Source organism: Lissotriton helveticus, chromosome 4_1 (assembly GCF_964261635.1).
Source record: "Lissotriton helveticus chromosome 4_1, aLisHel1.1, whole genome shotgun sequence".
Lineage (NCBI taxonomy): Eukaryota > Metazoa > Chordata > Amphibia > Caudata > Salamandridae > Lissotriton > Lissotriton helveticus.
Window position 1 is genome coordinate 267,967,479 of NC_136063.1, and position 6,371 is coordinate 267,973,849.

At 39.3% G+C, this 6,371-nt stretch overlaps 1 long non-coding RNA gene across 4 annotated transcripts in view; it reads left to right on the forward strand.

The window, feature by feature from the left end:
* The window catches only part of LOC144828514 (uncharacterized), an 84,703-nt gene extending 79,052 nt beyond the window's left edge, over window positions 1–5,651 (forward strand). For 3 of the 4 annotated variants that reach the window (XR_013610473.1, XR_013610474.1, XR_013610472.1), the window contains exons 2-4: window positions 3,055–3,138; window positions 3,246–3,337; window positions 3,767–5,651. This is a non-coding gene — a long non-coding RNA (uncharacterized LOC144828514). The remainder of the gene's footprint in view (window positions 1–3,054; window positions 3,139–3,245; window positions 3,338–3,766) is intronic. The other variant, XR_013610475.1, reaches the window with a different exon arrangement.
* Window positions 5,652–6,371: the final 720 nt, after the last annotated feature.

Genomic DNA, 6,371 nt, shown 5'->3' on the forward strand with positions numbered 1-6,371 from the left:
GCGCAGCGAGGTGAGAGCACCCTTCGCGCGCATTCGTCCAAAACATACAATAAACACCAATAAACACAGATTAACACACCACCAGAGAGCACACCTGCGTCCTCAATCAGGGAGCGGACTGAGCCGCTGCAATCCACAAAAGCAAACACATAAGCTAATACAATGAACTCCCAAATCACCCCCAACAGGCAAGCAGAGTGAGGGGACAGGGAAGGTGCACTTAACTCTGGCTTGTGAGCAACAAAGAAAGAGGATGATGGGAGCACGCAAGGGGTTCTTATGGACTGTGGGGGCGTGCCTATACTCATGGGTGTTCATGGGTAATGAAGTTTTATTGTTATTGTTTACTGAAAATATACATTTTCATTGGCTGCTGTGTTTTATGCAGTAAAGATTGAGAAGCATAATCTGAAGCCTCCGGTCCTGTAATAGAATCACACGACACTCCGGCTTCGGGAGCACAGGCACAGGAGACTGGCCTGTCTGTTGAGCATGTGCAGGCTCCTGATCTTTGCAGGCTCTGTGCTTACGACCTCCTCGCGGCAGTTTGCTAATGCTGAACTCAGGCTCTAAAGGCTGCAGGTCCTTGGGTCCTGAAAGGGAAATCTACCTTTTGGGTCCTGGGGAAAGGGAGGGCCGGAAGACTGATTATTTACTGTTGCTTTTGTGATCAATGTGCCATGAATAAAACCAATTAATGTTTGAACTGAAAATGGGATTCAGAATAAAATAAATAAATGTTAAAACACTTTATTGTTTTTTTTAGCCTCGTGTCACTAAAAATCATACAGTAAAAACATATTTTTATAATGGACTTTTAGTTGTAATGCATATGTGATTAAATGGTAAAATGTACCCCACCTCCAACCTCCCATGCCCCAGTTAATCTGGTACCCCCTGTTGGATCCACAAATAAAACACACATTGATTATTTGTTATTTGCAGAGCTAGATCTCCTACCGAGGCACATCCTTTTCCAAGTTAATATCTTTGGACGGTATAGTTTGACGTAGAAACGCTGTGCTGTTAGCTTTATTGCTTTAATGGATGGAATTTTAATTAGCAAAAATATATCCCGGATTCGAATCACTCGAGTTTGGGAGTACCAATAACCCTGCAAAAGTGATGTCATTCATGAATATGGGGAGCCCTGATAGTTTACTCAGTGCTGCCTGCTCATTTTGAGAATGTACTGTATGTACACTTTGTATTTGGCACAGCTGAGTAAAAGTGGTGCGTTGGCAGCGATATCTACAGGACCAAACTCGTAATCCTAGGTATAGTTGAGTTATTTTAAGTAATCTGTGACTATTAGTTTCAGCCGTGCAGTTTTCAAGTTTTGAAGTCAGATGTGGAGACAAAGGCAATGGTTTTAACCCAAACGTTAAGGTTCCCTATTACTAATAAAGGGTGGGAGACGAACCAGTTGTGAGACCATGTTTCTGTAAGTGAATTGGCAAACACCTGGTCAGACTTTCAAGCTGAATAGGAGCATTTAAGGCTGTGTCTGGGTATCGGGGCGTTGGCTGGGCATATGTGGGGTTTTTCTGGAAATTCAAGGATATGCCCGACCAAATGAGGCTGTAACTTGGAGCTGTACCTTGGAGATACAACAAGCCTTTGCACTCGCTCCTAATGCCCCAGGGCACTTCAGCATTACAGGAGTACCTACAGATGCTTGTATGGCCCCTTCTATAATATTGATTGCCCCAGCACTGTGATGGTAGGGCTATAATGAGGCACTTAGGCAGGACGGTTCATTTTCTTGTAGTTTTATTCAAGAATAGCCAGAGCCCACTGGAATGCGTCTTCGTCCTGTGCTTTACGTCTACAACTGCCTGAGCAGCAGCATTAAGAACTCACAGAGTGAGTAAGCAGTCATAGGCCATAAGTTAATGCATAACAAAGCTAACGGATGCATAACAGGCATAATAAAACATAACAATTTCACCACACGTGCAAAAATGGGTTGACATGTAATGAAGGAAGAAGTAATGTTATGTATACATCTCTACATCTTCTTCCCCCGTATGGAAAAAAAACCTTATACAGTAAGTTTTAATATAGAAAAAAGCCTTTATACTTCACAGGTACATCAATATTTCGGTACAACCTGGTTACCGTTCATTGTGTCATGTGAAGTCCTTGTAATGTTTTCAGATTGACTCAAATTAGTTTCTTGCAAATAAACTGCACTAGGAGCTTGCAAGTCAGTGTATGAGTCAGAGGGAACAAGCACTGAATCTTCAAGAAGAACTGGTTGTGAGAAACCCTTGCATGTAGGAACTCCAACATTCCTGACATTGGAGGGTGTCTCATTGACACATCAGTGTGACATCTCACGTATGTCATCACACTGAAAGTTTTTATTAGTCAAAATCCTTTTGGCTTGGTCAGGTGAAAGTTTGACTGAACACTTTTTAATCCACCACCCCTTTTTATAAAAAAAATAAAGAACCTTTTCACACTTTCAAAACTAGAATAGGTGATGAAAAGATACAAGCCCCTTTTTTTTTTTACCTTGACTGGGCTTTTGATCTTAACGTAATCTCCAATCTCAAATTCTGGATCTTTCACCTTGTGTCTAGAATCAAAATACATCTTTTGCGAATTCTGTCGTTGTGAAGTGGCATATAACAGCTTCTGCATGACTGTACATGCACAACAAGGAGATCTTGAGTTCAAATCTTTGATACAATCTGGATATACATTGATCCCCCTCATTTGCAATAGACGGAAAGGAGAAATTCCAGTAGTAGAGTGCATGGAAATTAAATAAGACCAAAGTTCTCTTCTCAAAAACTCTTCAACAGGTGTGTTGGTAGCAAGCGTTCTTTGTATCCCCTCCTTCGATGGCAGATTGACTTAACCGCGTGTCCAATTACCGAATGTCAGCGAGTGTACCTAAGCTACCGCCTCACGTTTGCAACCTTTTAAATAATCATAAGGTAATGGGAGGAGTCTCTTTCTGGCAAGACTGTAATTTGTAGTCTGCATGCAGCCAGGTGGATATAGTATAATAGTGAAGATTCGTTTATTTTTAACCCCCTGTAGGACATCGTAAATACAAACAAAAAGGAAAGAAACACTTTTTATCCCACGCTGAAAGAGGGAATAATAGGCGAAACCACGAATCAGGTAAAAATCGCAAATAAGCGACCTTGGGGGTTATCATTAAAATTTAGAAAAGGCATATCCAATAACAATTTTCCCCTTTCTTTCTTGCTACAAATTTAATAATGCAGATTGGTGAAACAAGGGAGGCAGCAAAAAAGCGCAACCCAGGCAAGCACGAGACCCAGGAGGTGATACAGCCTAAAAAAACCCTATAAAGGAGGTAAGGGCATAACACTATAGCCGAGTTTTGATAGGACAAAGGTATAGGAAATAGAAACATGCTGAGTATTAGTAAAAAGCATCTGAGGGGGAGGTGCAGTAGGAAAGACATTACTGTGGCAATTTCTTTCTCTAGAGGAGATATTACGGCATCTGTAGTATCAGAGCAATCAGGAATTATCAAAATGTGAAAACAAGGGATTCTGAAACTGGCAAACATAGTAATTATGTATAGCAAATTGCGATGTAATGATTTTCGCTATAGAGTCTCCAAAGATGTGTAGAAATGTGGTTGATAGAACTATAACAAAATGAGGGTTGCACTATAGTATCCTCCGTTTATAAAGGAATATGGAATATTAAGAAATGTTGTATTGTCAAAAGTATCCCATTAAGAAGCTGACTATTAATATTTATTTGTTCTGTATAGGACTAACAGAAAAACCGACACGAATATAAGAATAAGAGACAAAAATTTGTTTTGGTCTTGATAAAGATGGGAGCATAAATTACATACCATCGAAACGCTTCGACGCTGAGGTCACACAATTCAAGGAACAACCCTATTCGATCAAATGTTGAAGATATTGTAATATTGATTGTTGGGTTTTTTGTATTCACTGTTCCAGAATGTGTACAAGTATTTGACAAGGGGTTAGGTCAAACTACTATATTGTCTCTTTTTTTTCTCTCTCTTTTTATGCTGGTCATGAGAAGGAGTAAGAAAACTAGTGTGGTAGAGTTTCTCTATGTATGAGTTATAATATTTATGCATTGTTATAATTTGTTGTATTGACATGAATTGTTTTTTACATGTATTTTAAGAATTGTTTCTCTGTTTTATGTAGAAAGATGTGTATCTTTCATTTTTAACCTCTTGAATAAATACAAATGAATATTCTAATTTGATATAATGAACTTATTAATTTGACTACTGTATTGAAATTTCAATTTAAAAGTCACGGGAATTGTGTTTTTTCTTTGGTTTAGCACCCTATTTCCCCTGACTTTCTTAAGGGGTCCCTCTCTTTTTCTATAGAGTTGACTGTACATGCACAACAACGAGATCTTGAGTTCAAATCTTTTATACAATCTGGATATACATTGATCCCCCTCATTTGCAATAGACGGAAAGGAGAAATTCCAGTAGTAGAGTGCATGGAAATTAAATAAGACCATAGTTCTCTTCTCAAAAACTCTTCAACAGGTGTGTTGGTAGCAAGCGTTCTTTGTATCCCCTCCTTCTTGAACCTGTTCATTTGTTCCATCGGACCATTTGAAGAAGGGGAATAAACAGCCACTCAAAGATGTTTGATATGCGGGCTTTAGACCTCTCGCCTATTGGCGAAGACTTTGGACTACCCCGGAGTTAGCTCCTTATGCGCAAGCAGTTAAGCACACAAGAGACGCTGACAAATCTAACAAAATCACATGGCTGCAAAAGATCAAGGCCACCCTATCGGAAATGGGCCTCGCCAACCTCTGGGAGGACCCTGAAGGGAATGACTTCCCTCAAAAACAGATTTTAAAGACCTATATAGGGATATGGTTAGCCAAAAGTCTTTGTTTCGGGTGAACGGTGCTTCCCTAACTGGTATCTTTCTGGATCACAAAATAGAATTCACGCTGGAGGCCTACTGGGACACCATTACGAGCCCAGGTGACAGGAAACTCTACCACCAATTTAGAGTGGGCTCTCTGCCCCTAAAATCTTTTACTAAAAAATGGGGGACCAATCAAGATACCAAATGTTATTTCTGCCCATGTGAGGAGGAGACCTTATTGCATGTTTTGTTTGTGTGCCCTGCTTACAAGGGCCCTCGTCATAAATGGCTCAAGCCGGTTTGTACTTTACTAGGCACAAGATCTTCTCAAATGGCCTTGCGTATCCTAAAAACCAATACTAGTGAAGTCATAGTTATTGCTATGGCCAAGTTCTGGAGTTGGACGTGGGCCCTTAGAAGGACTAGTTTGCAGGGGTCTACGTAACATGATAATGCTGAGTGCACTGTGTTCTTAGCTTCTTCAATCTACTTGCTCATAAGAATGAAATTTGCTGCTAAAACTTTGTAATATGGATATAATGTTTCTTTTATGTTTTTTATCCGTTTTTTTAGAGGAAAGGATATATAACTATTTTATATTCCTTTTATTGCTGACATGTGCTTAGAATTTTAAAATAATTCGATGATGAGCTGTTTAACATCTTTTTAGGAAAAGTTATTATGTATTTTTGTTTTTATTTGCCCTTTATTGTGTTTTATATGTCTTTTATGATTACTCATGATTGAATAAAGACGAATTTGATTTGATGATAAGATGTGATGAGACAACATGAGTTATTCATCTGTGCTGACTTGAAGTGTTTCCCATTGTCAGGCACCAGATCTTTTGGAGTCCCTTCAGTATTGAAAACCCTGCTCAAAAAAATAATGACTGCCATGTTGTTCGGTGCTGCCTTAAATTCAAAGTAAACCCATTTAGAGTAATAATCTTTTAGTACAATAAGATACTTTTTGTCAGCAGGCAAAAGATCAAAGGGACCTGCGAAATCTAAGGCCACTTTACTCCAAGCTTCATCTGGCGTAGATATAAAATGCAACAAGGTGTGACTAGTTTTCCAGTGTGTGTCAGACAAAAGCATGCTTGACATCTATAAATCCATTGCAACACCTTATTGTCCATTAAAAGCCTCAAAAAATGATGTTTTAGATTTCTGCAGGTTCCATCTACCCCTTGATGTACTTCATGTGCAGCTTCATAGAGCTTTTTATGCAGTGACAGTGGTGGAATTCTAACAGCTGCATGCTTCAAGATACCCTTCACTATAGACAATTTTGAGGCTACTGATAAAAAGGTTTGAGAGGGGAAGGTAGAGACTGTCCCTTTGGCCACCCTTTTGTTACCAAATCCATGGCTGTATGTAAAACTTAATTCTTCTGTGTGGCATCCAACCAATCTTTATATCATACCACACCTACAGACTCCTACATATCTTTTATGTTGGCTACAACATATTCTACATCATCTTGTTT